General features: G+C 37.5%; 4 non-coding genes across 4 annotated transcripts; all 4 read left to right on the top strand.

Annotated features, from left to right (window-relative positions):
- The first annotated feature begins 3,471 nt into the window (after window positions 1-3,471).
- On the top strand, window positions 3,472-3,635 carry LOC135023955 (U1 spliceosomal RNA). The gene has a single exon (XR_010220832.1). It is a non-coding gene; the product is annotated as a U1 spliceosomal RNA (small nuclear RNA).
- A 152-nt stretch (window positions 3,636-3,787) lies between these two features.
- Window positions 3,788-3,950, top strand: LOC135024111 (U1 spliceosomal RNA). Its single transcript, XR_010220978.1, has one exon. It is a non-coding gene; the product is annotated as a U1 spliceosomal RNA (small nuclear RNA).
- Window positions 3,951-4,624: 674 nt separating this feature from the next.
- On the top strand, window positions 4,625-4,788 carry LOC135023986 (U1 spliceosomal RNA). Its single transcript, XR_010220862.1, has one exon. It is a non-coding gene; the product is annotated as a U1 spliceosomal RNA (small nuclear RNA).
- Window positions 4,789-4,939: 151 nt separating this feature from the next.
- Window positions 4,940-5,103, top strand: LOC135024056 (U1 spliceosomal RNA). The gene has a single exon (XR_010220928.1). It is a non-coding gene; the product is annotated as a U1 spliceosomal RNA (small nuclear RNA).
- Window positions 5,104-20,069: the final 14,966 nt, after the last annotated feature.

Genomic DNA, 20,069 nt, shown 5'->3' with positions numbered 1-20,069 from the left:
AGAAGCAAAAAAACATACATAAACATTACACACATAAGTACTGTGTTGCAGCACAGCCAAAACACAATACAAATGCTGTCGGTATAGTACAGTTCAAGAACTACAGTACAGGTCAGCCTACACTATAAATCATGAACTGCACTATACATTTAAACAATACAATAGTTAATAAGGCTATGGGTGTGGAGTGTAAGAGGGTGACGGAATCACAAGCCCAAAGCTTTATTGAAAGACAGACACATATAAAGGGAGGATTAATAAATACAAAGATACCCTTTACTATAGAATGTAGTCCAATCCGGTCTTTCAACTCTTCCACAACTGAAAAACGGATAGTGTTCCCAAGCCTTCCATCCTGGAATATCTTCAGTCTCTCGCCAATGAAGAAAACAATCCCTCCAGCAGACTCTTCAACCACAATACAATATCACAGCCAAAAGAGCGAGAAGCAACTACACTTGCGTTTAAACAAAATGGCTAAAACTTAGTGGAGGAAAGTGCAGTGCACCAAAACATAAGCTGACACAATCATGGAGAATGCGCCAGCATATATGCTCTTCTGTGTATATTTTCCAAACCTGCTCTTGTCCCCTCCAGTTGCTCCATGTAGATTTGACGTCTGGCAAGGTGCATAACTCACTGACAAGCAGGCACACTCCTGCATGAGTTTTCTCTCTCACTAGCTGGATGATACACATTCATTTGCATGTGCTCCACCTCCGACACACCGCCCACCCAACCACCCAGTCACCAGAGCCACCCACAAGCCAACTGGCTCCGTGATTTAATTTGCACAGTACAGTCATCCAGGCAGCATGTCCTTCTCAATGGAATAATCTCTGGTTCCATGGAATCTTCCGCATTGGAATGCTGCGGAACAAAAAGGATTTAAACATTCAGCTTGCTAGCATTCAATGTACCTGCGGTTTGGTTCTAGCACATGGGTCTTCATCCTGTGGCCCTCCAGCTGCTGTGAAACTACACATCCCAGCATGCCCTGCCACAGTTTTGCTATTAAGGTATGCTAAAACTGAGGCAGGGCATGCTGGGATATGTAGTTCCACAGCAGCTGGAGGGTCGCAGGTTGAAGACCCATGTTCTAGCATGCCTGTTCTATGATGCATGTTCCGTGATGTCACAATCAGCTTGGAATGGGGTGTCTAGCATGCATTTGCTGACAGCCACTTGAGGCAGACACACATCAGGAGATGCAGCATATCGGAGGTCTTCGATGCCTTTCCAGCAAATGCACACCACCAGCTGCTGGTCTGGACACAAAACAATGCCCACAATTGAAGGCTCAAAATGCCCAACTACAGGATTAATGTAAGTAGTGAATTTAGGAATGAGTTTAGAAGTAGGAAATTAAGTTAGTTCACAAGTACATTCAAATTCAGATCTAAAGACTAGGTAGGCCTCACGTCCTGGCAGCACCCAGCATTTAAAAATGCCTTGATTATAGGTAGGGAATTAAATGTAGATAAGAAGTAGACACAAAAGAAGACTCCACAGAGCAATTATCAGGTGTCTTTATCAATTTTTGCATTTAAAAAATCAAGCAATTAGGGAACACAATGTTGCGACAATGTAACCCTATTTGCAAAATAGTACTAAATAAGTTTGTCGATGTAAGACATTTGCAAAGGCGCAAACAAAACACGCTGGAAAATGCAACTGAATCTGTTTTTGGAGGTTAGAATAGATGCAGGATCAAGTAGCTCAATGGGTAGGGTGTTTGATTAGAATTTAACAGGTTATAGGTTTGAATCCTGGGTATGATAGTTTGAGGTGTTATTTAATAAAGTATGTTTATATATTAGTCACACATGGCTTACTTGTACAAATGGCATGTCACCAGTTAGTCCTGACTGCTGATATGCCATTTACACAAACATGCCATGTGTGACTGTATATGCATTTAAGGAGGGCACCCCTGCAATACCACAAACCATTGAGTGTCAAGTATACTAGATATATCTTCATATCTCATGTGCTTTCTCTGAGACCAATCTTGTTATGCCCCTTCCCCACAAGGCATGCGCCTTTTGTCCATATTGCAAAAATGGGGGGGAGGGCATATAATTCTCTGTCACAGGGCACCAAAAAGTCTAGTTATGGCTCTGGTATGCATTATGTAATCTGGCAGACCATCTCTCCAACACTGGCTGGTTGGAATAGAAATCCGGTTATCTATGTGAGCAAATGACCATCAACGATTTACTCTCAAACACTAAAAAATGGACAAAAATGGTCCCCTAAACAAATTGGTTAAATTTTGGGTTTAACCAATTTGTGTAATGACCATTTTTGACCACTTTTCTAGTGTTTGGGAGCAAATGGTTAATTGACATTTGCTCCTATACATTACCAGATTTTCATTCCATCCATCCAGACTGGATAGATAGCCTGACAGATAATTGTGTAGTGTACGCCCAGGATAACTGTTAGTCATGCTTTATTTTATGGCGGCACATAAATGGGTGGACAGATCCAGGGCAAGCACTGCCCACTCATGCATAGTTGTCAACTGATGTGAAGTTCCAGGGGGCAATCTCAGTTATAAAGAGAAGTATCTGGAAATTGTCCCTAGTTAAAAAAAAATAAATTTGATCAACTCCATTTATTTAGTATGATATCCCAGGTGATAGGATGCCGGCAGTCAGAACAACATACTTTATTAAATAACACATCTCAAACTACCATACCCAGGATTCAAACCTATAACCTGTTGAATTCTAATCAAACACCCTACCTATTGAGCTATTTGATCCTGCATAAAAATTGTGAACATTATATGAAGCTATTGGTACTTTGCAAAAAAAAAGAATCAGCATTACAACGCAGCAGATCCATGCAGTTTGCAGCCACACACTACATGTATCTGCTCAGCCACAATGCTGATTATTTCTTCACAAAGTACAAGGTGAGCTCCAAACAGAATTCTCTAGCTTAGAATTATACCTTTCTTTGCCAAACCTAGAAGTCGGGCCCCCCACCCTGGGATCCCCCAGAGGGAGGCCTGCACCGTCATGCGGCAGGCTTGTCCGTTTTGGAAGCAGGCTGATGGGCAGCCCAGGATTGCTTCAGTCTGGGCTTGGCAGGTCTGGAAACATGAGCTTGCTTTGGGTATGCCTGACCTTGGGTACGCTTTACCTGGAGGATGAAAGGGCCAAGAAAAGTACTTTTAGCCTTCTGCGTGGTAGGAGTCATACTAGGTAGGCAAGCTGTTTTAGCAGTAGCCAGATCAGCTACAATCTTATTGAGGTCTTCTCCAAAAGGAGATTCAACTGAGGCAGCACAAGGGAACTCTCATCTGGGGACAACAACTGCAGGGAGAACACATATTTTCAGATGAACATGGTAGGGCAGAAGGCTGCCTAATACTGAAGCACCCCCAAACAACAAATCAAATGCAACTTACTTGACAGAGATGTGCCTGAGCAACGGCCCTCCCCAGCCCTATCCCAAATCATACTTATTTTGCATAGGAGATACCATGGTCATGAAGATTGTTCTCCCAGGGTTAGGTTCATTCATTGCATTCTGGGTATGCTGACCCCTGTGATTTCCCCAAATGTGGGAAACTCGACTGCATTATTTGTGGTAGTGGGGGACTGTGTTTGTGCTTTCCTCTGGTCAGCTCTGGTAAAAGTCAGATTTCTTTGTCTCAGATCTTCCTCTAGCCTTTGTCTTCTTTCGAGAGTTCCCTTGTGCTGCCTCAGTTGGATCTCCTTCACTTGACAGGGGGGTGCCCGAGCAGCGACCCTCCCCAGCTCTAGCCCAACTCCTACTTACCTGCCAGGTGAGATACTATGATCATGAAGTTGCTTCTCCCAGGGCAAGGCTCACCCATTGCACTCTGGGTGTGCTGCCCCTGCGATTTCCCCAAATGTGGGAAACTTGACTGCATAATTTGAGTTTTCCCTGGTCGGCTCTCATGTAATTCAGATCTCTTTGTCTCAGGTCTCTCTCCAGCCTAGTTTGCTGTCTGGTTCCACTTCTTTTTTCTTGAGCCCCTCCCTTCTATACCCTTGTGCACTATCCTGACTTCTCCTCCCGTCTGCTTACTTTGTGCCTCCCAATGCACAATGCAAACTACGGGTAGTGCTGCAGGGCCCACACCCTTTTACTTGCTTTACAGAGCAGCTCTGGAGCTGTTACAGTGCCCAGCTGCTGCAAGAAATCAGCTTGAATGCTTCAGGGGCTGGGGAATGGCCAACATGAGCCCCACACCGAAGGAGGGTGGGGGTGCTTAATGTGAACTAGGGGTCATCCAAGCACCACAAAAGGCCTCCATGCCCTGCACGCTCCTTTTCTCTTTTCATATGCAGACGAGGGTTGAAGCCAACTTTGACCCACTGCTTGGATGACATCACCATATTCAAATCCATCTGCTGCAGGCCATCCCCCAGGAATGCTTGCACTAGTTGTTGCATTTGGTTTGTTGTTTGGGGGTGCTTCAGTATTAGGCAGCCTTCTGCCACCCCATGTTCATCTGAAAATATGTGTTCTCCCTGCAGTTGTTGTCCCCAGATGAGAGTTCCCTTGTGCTGCCTCAGTTGAATCTCCTTTACTTGACAGAGATGTGCCTGAGCAACGGCCCTCCCCAGCCCTATCCCAAATCATACTTATTTTGCATAGGAGATACTATTGTCATGAAGATTGTTCTCCCAGGGTGAGGTTCATTCATTGCATTCTGGGTATGCTGACCCCTGTGATTTCCCCAAATGTGGGAAACTCGACTGCATTATTTGTGGTAGTGGTGGACTGTGTTTGTGCTTTCCTCTAGTCAGCTCTGGTAAAAGTCAGATTTCTTTGTCTCAGATCTTCCTCTAGCCTTGTTCTTCTTTTGAGAGTTCCCTTGTGCTGCCTCAGTTGGATCTCCTTCACTTGAAAGGTAGTGCCCGAGCAGCGACCCTCCCCAGCTCTAGCCCAACTCCTACTAACCTGCCAGGTGAGATACTATGATCATGAAGGTGCTTCTCCCAGGGCAAGGCTCACCCATTGCACTCTGGGTGTGCTGCCCCTTGCGATTTCCCCAAATGTGGGAAACTTGACTGCATAATTTGTGTTTCCCCTGGACGGCTCTCGTATAATTCAGATCTCTTTGTCTCAGGTCTCTCTCCAGCCTAGTATGCTGTCTGTTTCCACTTCTCTTTTCTTGAGCCCATCCCTTCTATAACCTTGTGCACTATCCTGACTTCTCCTCCCGTCTGCTTACTTTGTGCCTTCCAATGCACAATGCAAACTACAGGTAGTGCTGCAGGGCCCACACCCTTTTACTTGCCTTACAGAGCAGCTCTGGAGCTGTTACAGTACCCAGCTGCTGCAAGAAATCAGCTTGAATGCTTTAGGGGCTGGGGCATGGCCAACATGAGCCCCACACCGAAGGAGGGTGGGGGTGTTTAATGCGAACTAGGGGTCATCCAAGCGTCGCAAAAGGCCGCCATGCCCTGCATATCCCTTTTCTCTTTTCATAAGCAGACGAGGGATGAAGCCAACTTTGACCCACTGCTTGGATGACATCACTTGCTGCCTTTCCAATGAAGCAAGTTTAATTTAGTAATAGGTGAAAAACCATCCCTACAAAGGTGTTAATCAGATACTTGGCTTTGTGGACACTTTTCAGAGAACAAATTTGTTAGCATAAAAATAAAGCCAGAAAATGAAGAGCTGTTTAATCACTCAATTGGATTTTTCTGCAAGCGTATTTCTTTTTCTCTGCAACCCACTGCTAAGTTGTGCTTCCTAGCTGTTCTTTTATAAAATCACTTAATCAAATCTAACTCTGATTACATCAGATAAGGCCAGGTACCCTACACCATAAGAGGGGGTTTGAAATTTTGACTTGTCTACTTAAAGATCACCAAAATCTGATAACAAGGTAAATTACGTCCCTGGGTAGGATTGAACCACCAACCTTTTGGTTAATAACCGAACACGCTAACTGATTGCGCCACAGAGACACATTGCAAAAGTATATACTGACAAAGGCTAATAAGCATTCATCTAGAACGTTTCCTAGAAAAACTTTAAAAAGTCAATAATCTGGAGAGTTTTTGTAAGATGTTTCTTCCATCAACCAATGAAGAAACACATTGGTACTTTCCCATGATGAGTGAGTGCTTCAGGATCTCTTGCACTTACATGTGCAGCAGAGTACTGCAATGGAAGCATGCTGGGCCCATAACCCAGAGGTAGGCAGATTGAAACTATCCTCTGCTATATGCATTTTTTTTTGTTAATTAAAGTAATCCAAAACTGGGATTGATATTTTTGCTCTTTTATTTTTACTTAAAGTACAATAACTTTTATTATTTTAATTTGTTTTAATAGTATATTGACAGTATTGTTTTCTTTCAAAAATCCACTTAATTTTCTTTACCCTATTATTCAAATGGTAATTGACAAAAACAAACTACATTGTCACCAGAAGAGCAATACAAAATGTACAAGTGATATATTAAAATCATCTTTCCAGCTTGAATTTCAATGATGCATTGGGGCAACGATTTTGTGAGAAACCTCTTCACCCTTAAATAAAGATTTTCTTAATTCCTTACCTGTGTGCTAATTAGATATCACCTTGTTTTCACATTAAACAGACTTCCACATGAGAAAGCAGCAAGGATGCAGTGGCGTTAATGTTTCCTGGTGTCAACCTGTATTATTTCAGTAGATATTGAAATGAGGATGCATATTGCTGCCTTTCCAATGAAGCATGTTTAATTTAGTAATAGGTGAAAAACCATCCCTACAAAGGTGTTAATCAGATACTTGGCTTTGTGGACTCTTTTCAGAGAACAAATTTGTTAGCATAAAAATAAAGCCAGAAAATGAAGAGCTGTTTAATCACTCAATTGGATTTTTCTGCCAGCATATTTCTTTTTCTCTGCAACCCACTGCTAAATTGTGCTTCCTAGCTGTTTTTTTTCATAAAATCACTTAATCAAATCTAACTGATTACATCAGAGTAGGCCAGGTACCCTACACCATAAGAGAGGGTTTGAAATTTTGACTTGTCTACTTAAATATCACCAAAATCTGATCACAAGGTCAATTACGTCCCTGGGTGGGATTGAACCACCAACTTTTTGGTTAATAGCCGTACACACTAACTGATTGCGCTACAGCGACACTTTGTGAAAGTACATACTGACAAAGGCTAATAAGCATTCATCTAGAACGTTTCCTAGAAAAACTTTAAATAGTCAATAATCTGGAGAGTTTTTGTAAGATGTTTCTTCCATCAACCAATGAAGAAACACATTGGTACTTTCCCATGATGAGTGAGTGCTTCAGGATCTCTTGCACTTACATGTGCAGCAGAGTACTGTAATGGAAGCATGCTGGGTCCATAACCCAGAGGTAGGCAGATTGAAATTATCCTCTGCTATATGCATTTTTTTTGTTAATTAAAGTAATCCAAAACTGGGATTGATATTTTTGCTCTTTTTATTTTACTTAAAGTACAATAACTTTTACCTTTTTAATTTGTTTTAATAGTATATAGACAGTATTGTTTTCTTTCAAAAATCCACTTAATTTTCTTTACCCGATTATTAAAATGGTAATTGACAAAAACAAACTACATTGTCACCAGAAGAGCAATACAAAATGTACAAGTGATATATTAAAATCATCTTTCCAGCTTGAATTTCAATGATGCATTGGGGCAACGATTTTGTGAGAAACATCTTACCCTTAAATAAAGATTTTCTTAATTCCTTACCTGTGTGCTAATTAGATATCACCTTGTTTTCACATTAAACAGACTTCCACATGAGAAAGCAGCAAGGATGCAGTGGCGTTAATGTTTCCTGGTGTCAACCTGTATTATTTCAGTAGATATTGAAATGAGGATGCATCTTGCTGCCTTTCCAATGAAGCAAGTTTAATTTAGTAATAGGTGAAAAACCATCCCTACAAAGATGTTAATCCGATACTTGGCTTTGTGGACACTTTTCAGAGAACAAATTAGTTAGCATAAAAATAAAGCCAGAAAATGAAGAGCTGTTTAATCACTCAATTGGATTTTTCTGCCAGCATATTTCATTTTCTCTGCAAACCACTGCTAAATTGTGCTTCCTAGCTGTTTTTTGATAAAATCACTTAATCAAATCTAACTCTGATTACATCAGAGTAGGCCAGGTACCCTACACCATAAGAGGGGGTTTGAAATTTTGACTTGTCTACTTAAAGATCACCAAAATCTGATGACAAGGTCAATAACATCCCTGGGTGGGATTGAACCACCAACCCTTTGGTTAATAACCAAACACACTAACCGATTACACCACAGAGACACTTTGCAAAAGTACATACTGACAAAGGCTAATAAGCATTCATCTAGAACGTTTCCTAGAAAACTTTAAAAAGTCAATAATCTGGAGAGTTTTTGTAAGATGTTTCTTCCATCAACCAATGAAGAAACGCATTGGTACTTTCCCATGATGAGTGAGTGCTTCAGGATCTCTTGCACTTACATGTGCAGCAGAGTACTGCAATGGAAGCATGCTGGGCCCCTTAACCCAGAGGTAGGCAGATTGAAACTATCCTCTGCTATATGCATTTTTTTTTTGTTAATTAAAGTAATCCAAAACTGGGATTGATATTTTTGCTCTTTTATTTTTACTTAAAGTACAATAACTTTTACCATTTTAATTTGTTTTAATAGTATATTGACAGTATTGTTTTCTTTCAAAAATCCACTTAATTTTCTTTACCCTATTATTAAAATGGTAATTGACAAAAACAAACTACATTGTCACCAGAAGAGCAATACAAAATGTACAAGTGATATATTAAAATCATCTTTCCAGCTTGAATTTCAATGATGCATTGGGGCAACGATTTTGTGAGAAACATCTTCACCCTTAAATAAAGATTTTCTTAATTCCTTACCTGTGTGCTAATTAGATATCACCTTGTTTTCACATTAAACAGACTTCCACATGAGAAAGCAGCAAGGATGCAGTGGCGTTAATGTTTCCTGGTGTCAACCTGTATTATTTCAGTAGATATTGAAATGAGGATGCATCTTGCTGCCTTTCCAATGAAGCAAGTTTAATTTAGTAATAGGTGAAAAACCATCCCTACAAAGATGTTAATCAGATACTTGGCTTTGTGGACACTTTTCAGAGAACAAATTTGTTAGCATATAAATAAAGCCAGAAAATGAAGAGCTGTTTAATCACTCAATTGGATTTTTTTGCCAGCATATTTCTTTTTCTCTGCAAACCACTGCTAAATTGTGCTTCCTAGCTGTTTTTATAAAATCACTGAATCAAATCTAACTCTGATTACATCAGAGAAGGCCAGGTACCCTACACCATAACAGGGATTTTTGAAATTTTGACTTGTCTACTTAAAGATCACCAAAATCTGATAACAAGGTCAATTACATCCCTGGGTGGGATTGAACCACCAACCTTTTGGTTAATAGCCGTACACACTAACTGATTGCGCCACAGCGACACTTTGCAAAAGTACATACTGACAAAGGCTAATAAGCATTCATCTAGAACGTTTCCTAGAAAAACTTTAAATAGTCAATAATCTGGAGAGTTTTTGTAAAATGTTTCTTCCATCAACCAATGAAGAAACACATTGGTACTTTCCCATGATGAGTGAGTACTTCAGGATCTCTTGCAATTACATGTGCAGCAGAGTACTGTAATGGAAGCATGCTGGGTCCATAGCCCAGAGGTAGGCAGATTGAAACTATCCTCTGCTATATGCGTTTTTTTTTGTTAATTAAAGTAATCCAAAACTGGGATTGATATTTTTGCTCTTTTATTTTTACTTAAAGTACAATAACTTTTACCATTTTAATTTGTTTTAATAGTATATTGACAGTATTGTTTTCTTTCAAAAATCCACTTAATTTTCTTTACCCGATTATTAAAATGGTAATTGACAAAAACAAACTACATTGTCACCAGAAGAGCAATACAAAATGTACAAGTGATATATTAAAATCATCTTTCCAGCTTGAATTTCAATGATGCATTGGGGCAACGATTTTGTGAGAAACCTCTTCACCCTTAAATAAAGATTTTCTTAATTCCTTACCTGTGTGCTAATTAGATATCACCTTGTTTTCACATTAAACAGACTTCCACATGAGAAAGCAGCAAGGATGCAGTGGCGTTAATGTTTCCTGGTGTCAACCTGTATTATTTCAGTAGATATTGAAATGAGGATGCATATTGCTGCCTTTCCAATGAAGCATGTTTAATTTAGTAATAGGTGAAAAACCATCCCTACAAAGGTGTTAATCAGATACTTGGCTTTGTGGACTCTTTTCAGAGAACAAATTTGTTAGCATAAAAATAAAGCCAGAAAATGAAGAGCTGTTTAATCACTCAATTGGATTTTTCTGCCAGCATATTTCTTTTTCTCTGCAACCCACTGCTAAATTGTGCTTCCTAGCTGTTTTTTTTTCATAAAATCACTTAATCAAATCTAACTGATTACATCAGAGTAGGCCAGGTACCCTACACCATAAGAGAGGGTTTGAAATTTTGACTTGTCTACTTAAATATCACCAAAATCTGATCACAAGGTCAATTACGTCCCTGGGTGGGATTGAACCACCAACTTTTTGGTTAATAGCCGTACACACTAACTGATTGCGCTACAGCGACACTTTGTGAAAGTACATACTGACAAAGGCTAATAAGCATTCATCTAGAACGTTTCCTAGAAAAACTTTAAATAGTCAATAATCTGGAGAGTTTTTGTAAGATGTTTCTTCCATCAACCAATGAAGAAACACATTGGTACTTTCCCATGATGAGTGAGTGCTTCAGGATCTCTTGCACTTACATGTGCAGCAGAGTACTGTAATGGAAGCATGCTGGGTCCATAACCCAGAGGTAGGCAGATTGAAATTATCCTCTGCTATATGCATTTTTTTTGTTAATTAAAGTAATCCAAAACTGGGATTGATATTTTTGCTCTTTTTATTTTACTTAAAGTACAATAACTTTTACCTTTTTAATTTGTTTTAATAGTATATAGACAGTATTGTTTTCTTTCAAAAATCCACTTAATTTTCTTTACCCGATTATTAAAATGGTAATTGACAAAAACAAACTACATTGTCACCAGAAGAGCAATACAAAATGTACAAGTGATATATTAAAATCATCTTTCCAGCTTGAATTTCAATGATGCATTGGGGCAACGATTTTGTGAGAAACATCTTACCCTTAAATAAAGATTTTCTTAATTCCTTACCTGTGTGCTAATTAGATATCACCTTGTTTTCACATTAAACAGACTTCCACATGAGAAAGCAGCAAGGATGCAGTGGCGTTAATGTTTCCTGGTGTCAACCTGTATTATTTCAGTAGATATTGAAATGAGGATGCATCTTGCTGCCTTTCCAATGAAGCAAGTTTAATTTAGTAATAGGTGAAAAACCATCCCTACAAAGATGTTAATCCGATACTTGGCTTTGTGGACACTTTTCAGAGAACAAATTAGTTAGCATAAAAATAAAGCCAGAAAATGAAGAGCTGTTTAATCACTCAATTGGATTTTTCTGCCAGCATATTTCATTTTCTCTGCAAACCACTGCTAAATTGTGCTTCCTAGCTGTTTTTTGATAAAATCACTTAATCAAATCTAACTCTGATTACATCAGAGTAGGCCAGGTACCCTACACCATAAGAGGGGGTTTGAAATTTTGACTTGTCTACTTAAAGATCACCAAAATCTGATGACAAGGTCAATAACATCCCTGGGTGGGATTGAACCACCAACCCTTTGGTTAATAACCAAACACACTAACCGATTACACCACAGAGACACTTTGCAAAAGTACATACTGACAAAGGCTAATAAGCATTCATCTAGAACGTTTCCTAGAAAACTTTAAAAAGTCAATAATCTGGAGAGTTTTTGTAAGATGTTTCTTCCATCAACCAATGAAGAAACGCATTGGTACTTTCCCATGATGAGTGAGTGCTTTAGGATCTCTTGCACTTACATGTGCAGCAGAGTACTGCAATGGAAGCATGCTGGGCCCCTTAACCCAGAGGTAGGCAGATTGAAACTATCCTCTGCTATATGCATTTTTTTTTGTTAATTAAAGTAATCCAAAACTGGGATTGATATTTTTGCTCTTTTATTTTTACTTAAAGTACAATAACTTTTACCATTTTAATTTGTTTTAATAGTATATTGACAGTATTGTTTTCTTTCAAAAATCCACTTAATTTTCTTTACCCTATTATTAAAATGGTAATTGACAAAAACAAACTACATTGTCACCAGAAGAGCAATACAAAATGTACAAGTGATATATTAAAATCATCTTTCCAGCTTGAATTTCAATGATGCATTGGGGCAACGATTTTGTGAGAAACATCTTCACCCTTAAATAAAGATTTTCTTAATTCCTTACCTGTGTGCTAATTAGATATCACCTTGTTTTCACATTAAACAGACTTCCACATGAGAAAGCAGCAAGGATGCAGTGGCGTTAATGTTTCCTGGTGTCAACCTGTATTATTTCAGTAGATATTGAAATGAGGATGCATCTTGCTGCCTTTCCAATGAAGCAAGTTTAATTTAGTAATAGGTGAAAAACCATCCCTACAAAGATGTTAATCAGATACTTGGCTTTGTGGACACTTTTCAGAGAACAAATTTGTTAGCATATAAATAAAGCCAGAAAATGAAGAGCTGTTTAATCACTCAATTGGATTTTTTTGCCAGCATATTTCTTTTTCTCTGCAAACCACTGCTAAATTGTGCTTCCTAGCTGTTTTTATAAAATCACTGAATCAAATCTAACTCTGATTACATCAGAGAAGGCCAGGTACCCTACACCATAACAGGGGTTTTTGAAATTTTGACTTGTCTACTTAAAGATCACCAAAATCTGATAACAAGGTCAATTACATCCCTGGGTGGGATTGAACCACCAACCTTTTGGTTAATAGCCGTACACACTAACTGATTGCGCCACAGCGACACTTTGCAAAAGTACATACTGACAAAGGCTAATAAGCATTCATCTAGAACGTTTCCTAGAAAAACTTTAAATAGTCAATAATCTGGAGAGTTTTTGTAAGATGTTTCTTCCATCAACCAATGAAGAAACACATTGGTACTTTCCCATGATGAGTGAGTACTTCAGGATCTCTTGCAATTACATGTGCAGCAGAGTACTGTAATGGAAGCATGCTGGGTCCATAGCCCAGAGGTAGGCAGATTGAAACTATCCTCTGCTATATGCGTTTTTTTTTGTTAATTAAAGTAATCCAAAACTGGGATTGATATTTTTGCTCTTTTATTTTTACTTAAAGTACAATAACTTTTACCATTTTCATTTGTTTTAATAGTATATTGACAGTATTGTTTTCTTTCAAAAATCCACTTAATTTTCTTTACCCGATTATTAAAATGGTAATTGACAAAAACAAACTACATTGTCACCAGAAGAGCAATACAAAATGTACAAGTGATATATTAAAATCATCTTTCCAGCTTGAATTTCAATGATGCATTGGGGCAACGATTTTGTGAGAAACATCTTCACCCTTAAATAAAGATTTTCTTAATTCCTTACCTGTGTGCTAATTAGATATCACCTTGTTTTCACATTAAACAGACTTCCACATGAGAAAGCAGCAAGGATGCAGTGGCGTTAATGTTTCCTGGTGTCAACCTGTATTATTTCAGTAGATATTCAAATGAGGATGCATCTTGCTGCCTTTCCAATGAAGCAAGTTTAATTTAGTAATAGGTGAAAAACCATCCCTACAAAGGTGTTAATCAGAAACTTGGCTTTGTGGACACTTTTCAGAGAACAAATTTGTTAGCATAAAAATAAAGCCAGAAAATGAAGAGCTGTTTAATCACTCAATTGGATTTTTTTGCCAGCATATTTCTTTTTCTCTGCAACCCACTGCTAAATTGTGCTTCCTAGCTGTTTTTATAAAATCACTGAATCAAATCTAACTCTGATTACATCAGAGAAGGCCAGGTACCCTACACCATAAGAGGGGGTTTGAAATTTTGACTTGTCTACATAAAGATCACCAAAATCTGATAACAAGGTCAATTACGTCCCTGGGTGGGATTGAACCACCAACCTTTTGGTTAATAGCCTTACACAGTAACTGATTGCGCCACAGCAACACTTTGCAAAAGTCCTTACTGACAAAGGCTAATAAGCATTCATCTAGAACGATTCCTAGAAACATTTTAAAAAGTCAATAATGTGGAGAGTTTTTGTAAGATGTTTCTTCCATCAACCAATGAAGAAACATATTGGTACTTTCCCATGATGAGTGAGTGCTTCAGGATCTCTTGCACTTACATGTGCAGCAGAGTACTGTAATGGAAGCATGCTGGGTCCATAACCCAGAGGTAGGCAGATTGAAACTATCCTCTGCTATATGCATTTTTTTTTGTTAATTAAAGTAATCCAAAACTGGGATTGATATTTTTGCTCTTTTATTTTTACTTAAAGTACAATAACTTTTACCTTTTTAATTTGTTTTAATAGTATATTGACAGTATTGTTTTCTTTCAAAAATCCAATTAATTTTCTTTACCCGATTATTAAAATGGTAATTGACAAAAACAAACTACATTGTCACCAGAAGAGCAATACAAAATGTACAAATGATATATTAAAATCATCTTTCCAGCTTGAATTTCAATGATGCATTGGGGCAACGATTTTGTGAGAAACATCTTCACCCTTAAATAAAGATTTTCTTAATTCCTTACCTGTGTGCTAATTAGATATCACCTTGTTTTCACATTAAACAGACTTCCACATGAGAAAGCAGCAAGGATGCAGTGGCGTTAATGTTTCCTGGTGTCAACCTGTATTATTTCAGTAGATATTGAAATGAGGATGCATCTTGCTGCCTTTCCAATGAAGCAAGTTTAATTTAGTAATAGGTGAAAAACCATCCCTACAAAGATGTTAATCAGATACTTGGCTTTGTGGACACTTTTCAGAGAACAAATTTGTTAGCATAAAAATAAAGCCAGAAAATGAAGAGCTATTTAATCACTCAATTGGATTTTTTTGCCAGCATATTTCTTTTTCTCTGCAACCCACTGCTAAATTGTGCTTCCTAGCTGTTTTTATAAAATCACTGAATCAAATCTAACTCTGATTACATCAGAGAAGGCCAGGTACCCTACACCATAACAAGGGTTTTCGAAATTTTGACTTGTCTACATAAAGATCACCAAAATCGGATAACAAGGTCAATTACATCCCTGGGTGGGATTGAACCACCAACCTTTTGGTTAATAGCCTTACACAGTAACTGATTGCGCCACAGCAACACTTTGCAAAAGTCCATACTGACAAAGGCTAATAAGCATTCATCTAGAACGATTCCTAGAAACATTTTAAAAAGTCAATAATGTGGAGAGTTTTTGTAAGATGTTTCTTCCATCAACCAATGAAGAAACACATTGGTACTTTCCCATGATGAGTGAGTGCTTCAGGATCTCTTGCACTTACATGTGCAGCAGAGGACTGTAATGGAAGCATGCTGGGTCCATAACCCAGAGGTAGGCAGATTGAAACTATCCTCTGCTATATGCATTTTTTTTTTGTTAATTAAAGTAATCCAAAACTGGTATTGATATTTTTGCTCTTTTATTTTTACTTAAAGTACAATAACTTTTACCATTTTAATTTGTTTTAATAGTATATTGACAGTATTGTTTTCTTTCAAAAATCCACTTAATTTTCTTTACCCGATTATTAAAATGGTAATTGACAAAAACAAACTACATTGTCACCAGAAGAGCAATACAAAATGTACAAGTGATATATTAAAATCATCTTTCCAGCTTGAATTTCAATGATGCATTGGGGCAACGATTTTGTGAGAAACATCTTACCCTTAAATAAAGATTTTCTTAATTCCTTACCTGTGTGCTAATTAGATATCACCTTGTTTTCACATTAAACAGACTTCCACATGAGAAAGCAGCAAGGATGCAGTGGCGTTAATGTTTCCTGGTGTCAACCTGTATTATTTCAGTAGATATTGAAATGAGGATGCATCTTGCTGCCTTTCCAATGAAGCAAGTTTAATTTAGTAATAGGTGAAAAACCATCCCTACAAAGATGTTAATCAGATACTTGGCTTTGTGGACACTTTTCAGAGAACAAATTTGTTAGCATAAAAATAAAGCCAGAAAATGAAGAGCTGTTTAATCACTCAATTGGATTTTTTTGCCAGCATATTTCTTTTTCTCTGCAAACCACTGCTAAATTGTGCTTCCTAGCTGTTTTTATAAAATCACTGAATCAAATCTAACTCTGATTACATCAGAGAAGGCCAGGTACCCTACACCATAACAGGGGTTTTTGAAATTTTGACTTGTCTACTTAAAGATCACCAAAATCTGATAACAAGGTCAATTACATCCCTGGGTGGGATTGAACCACCAACCTTTTGGTTAATAGCCGTACACACTAACTGATTGCGCCACAGCGACACTTTGCAAAAGTACATACTGACAAAGGCTAATAAGCATTCATCTAGAACGTTTCCTAGAAAAACTTTAAATAGTCAATAATCTGGAGAGTTTTTGTAAGATGTTTCTTCCATCAACCAATGAAGAAACACATTGGTACTTTCCCATGATGAGTGAGTGCTTCAGGATCTCTTGCACTTACATGTGCAGCAGAGTACTGTAATGGAAGCATGCTGGGTCCATAACCCAGAGGTAGGCAGATTGAAACTATCCTCTGCTGTATGCATTTTTTTTGTTAATTAAAGTAATCCAAAACTGGGATTGATATTTTTGCTCTTTTATTTTTACTTAAAGTACAATAACTTTTACCATTTTAATTTGTTTTAATAGTATATTGACAGTATTGTTTTCTTTCAAAAATCCAATTAATTTTCTTTACCCGATTATTAAAATGGTAATTGACAAAAACAAACTACATTGTCACCAGAAGAGCAATACAAAATGTACAAATGATATATTAAAATCATCTTTCCAGCTTGAATTTCAATGATGCATTGGGGCAACGATTTTGTGAGAAACATCTTCACCCTTAAATAAAGATTTTCTTAATTCCTTACCTGTGTGCTAATTAGATATCACCTTGTTTTCACATTAAACAGACTTCCACATGAGAAAGCAGCAAGGATGCAGTGGCGTTAATGTTTCCTGGTGTCAACCTGTATTATTTCAGTAGATATTGAAATGAGGATGCATCTTGCTGCCTTTCCAATGAAGCAAGTTTAATTTAGTAATAGGTGAAAAACCATCCCTACAAAGATGTTAATCAGATACTTGGCTTTGTGGACACTTTTCAGAGAACAAATTTGTTAGCATAAAAATAAAGCCAGAAAATGAAGAGCTGTTTAATCACTCAATTGGATTTTTTTGCCAGCATATTTCTTTTTCTCTGCAACCCACTGCTAAATTGTGCTTCCTAGCTGTTTTTATAAAATCACTGAATCAAATCTAACTCTGATTACATCAGAGAAGGCCAGGTACCCTACACCATAACAGGGGTTTTCGAAATTTTGACTTGTCTACATAAAGATCACCAAAATCTGATAACAAGGTCAATTACATCCCTGGGTGGGATTGAACCACCAACCTTTTGGTTAATAGCCTTACACAGTAACTGATTGCGCCACAGCAACACTTTGCAAAAGTCCATACTGACAAAGGCTAATAAGCATTCATCTAGAACGATTCCTAGAAACATTTTAAAAAGTCAATAATGTGGAGAGTTTTTGTAAGATGTTTCTTCCATCAACCAATGAAGAAACACATTGGTACTTTCCCATGATGAGTGAGTGCTTCAGGATCTCTTGCACTTACATGTGCAGCAGAGGACTGTAATGGAAGCATGCTGGGTCCATAACCCAGAGGTAGGCAGATTGAAACTATCCTCTGCTATATGCATTTTTTTTTGTTAATTAAAGTAATCCAAAACTGGTATTGATATTTTTGCTCTTTTATTTTTACTTAAAGTACAATAACTTTTACCATTTTAATTTGTTTTAATAGTATATTGACAGTATTGTTTTCTTTCAAAAATCCACTTAATTTTCTTTACCCGATTATTAAAATGGTAATTGACAAAAACAAACTACATTGTCATCAGAAGAGCAATACAAAATGTACAAGTGATATATTAAAATCATCTTTCCAGCTTGAATTTCAATGATGCATTGGGGCAACGATTTTGTGAGAAACATCTTACCCTTAAATAAAGATTTTCTTAATTCCTTACCTGTGTGCTAATTAGATATCACCTTGTTTTCACATTAAACAGACTTCCACATGAGAAAGCAGCAAGGATGCAGTGGCGTTAATGTTTCCTGGTGTCAACCTGTATTATTTCAGTAGATATTGAAATGAGGATGCATCTTGCTGCCTTTCCAATGAAGCAAGTTTAATTTAGTAATAGGTGAAAAACCATCCCTACAAAGATGTTAATCCGATACTTGGCTTTGTGGACACTTTTTAGAGAACAAATTAGTTAGCATAAAAATAAAGCCAGAAAATGAAGAGCTGTTTAATCACTCAATTGGATTTTTCTGCCAGCATATTTCATTTTCTCTGCAAACCACTGCTAAATTGTGCTTCCTAGCTGTTTTTTGATAAAATCACTTAATCAAATCTAACTCTGATTACATCAGAGTAGGCCAGGTACCCTACACCATAAGAGGGGGTTTGAAATTTTGACTTGTCTACTTAAAGATCACCAAAATCTGATGACAAGGTCAATAACATCCCTGGGTGGGATTGAACCACCAACCCTTTGGTTAATAACCAAACACACTAACCGATTGCACCACAGAGACACTTTGCAAAAGTACATACTGACAAAGGCTAATAAGCATTCATCTAGAACGTTTCCTAGAAAACTTTAAAAAGTCAATAATCTGGAGAGTTTTTGTAAGATGTTTCTTCCATCAACCAATGAAGAAACGCATTGGTACTTTCCCATGATGAGTGAGTGCTTCAGGTTCTCTTGCACTTACATGTGCAGCAGAGTACTGCAATGGAAGCATGCTGGGCCCCTTAACCCAGAGGTAGGCAGATTGAAACTATCCTCTGCTATATGCATTTTTTTTGTTAATTAAAGTAATCCAAAACTGGGATTGATATTTTTGCTCTTTTATTTTTACTTAAAGTACAATAACTTTTACCATTTTAATTTGTTTTAATAGTATATTGACAGTATTGTTTTCTTTCAAAAATCCACTTAATTTTCTTTACCCTATTATTAAAATGGTAATTGACAAAAACAAACTACATTGTCACCAGAAGAGCAATACAAAATGTACAAGTGATATATTAAAATCATCTTTCCAGCTTGAATTTCAATGATGCATTGGGGCAACGATTTTGTGAGAAACATCTTCACCCTTAAATAAAGATTTTCTTAATTCCTTACCTGTGTGCTAATTAGATATCACCTTGTTTTCACATTAAACAGACTTCCACATGAGAAAGCAGCAAGGATGCAGTGGCGTTAATGTTTCCTGGTGTCAACCTGTATTATTTCAGTAGATATTGAAATGAGGATGCATCTTGCTGCCTTTCCAATGAAGCAAGTTTAATTTAGTAATAGGTGAAAAACCATCCCTACAAAGATGTTAATCAGATACTTGGCTTTGTGGACACTTTTCAGAGAACAAATTTGTTAGCATAAAAATAAAGCCAGAAAATGAAGAGCTGTTTAATCACTCAATTGGATTTTTTTGCCAGCATATTTCTTTTTCTCTGCAAACCACTGCTAAATTGTGCTTCCTAGCTGTTTTTATAAAATCACTGAATCAAATCTAACTCTGATTACATCAGAGAAGGCCAGGTACCCTACACCATAACAGGGGTTTTTGAAATTTTGACTTGTCTACTTAAAGATCACCAAAATCTGATAACAAGGTCAATTACATCCCTGGGTGGGATTGAACCACCAACCTTTTGGTTAATAGCCGTACACACTAACTGATTGCGCCACAGCGACACTTTGCAAAAGTACATACTGACAAAGGCTAATAAGCATTCATCTAGAACGTTTCCTAGAAAAA

The sequence above is a fragment of the Pseudophryne corroboree genome, unplaced genomic scaffold (genome assembly GCF_028390025.1).
Source record: "Pseudophryne corroboree isolate aPseCor3 unplaced genomic scaffold, aPseCor3.hap2 scaffold_403, whole genome shotgun sequence".
Taxonomy (NCBI): Eukaryota; Metazoa; Chordata; class Amphibia; order Anura; family Myobatrachidae; genus Pseudophryne; species Pseudophryne corroboree.
The sequence above is the reverse complement of the archived record's forward strand: the minus strand, read 5'-3'. Positions and strand labels throughout refer to the sequence as shown.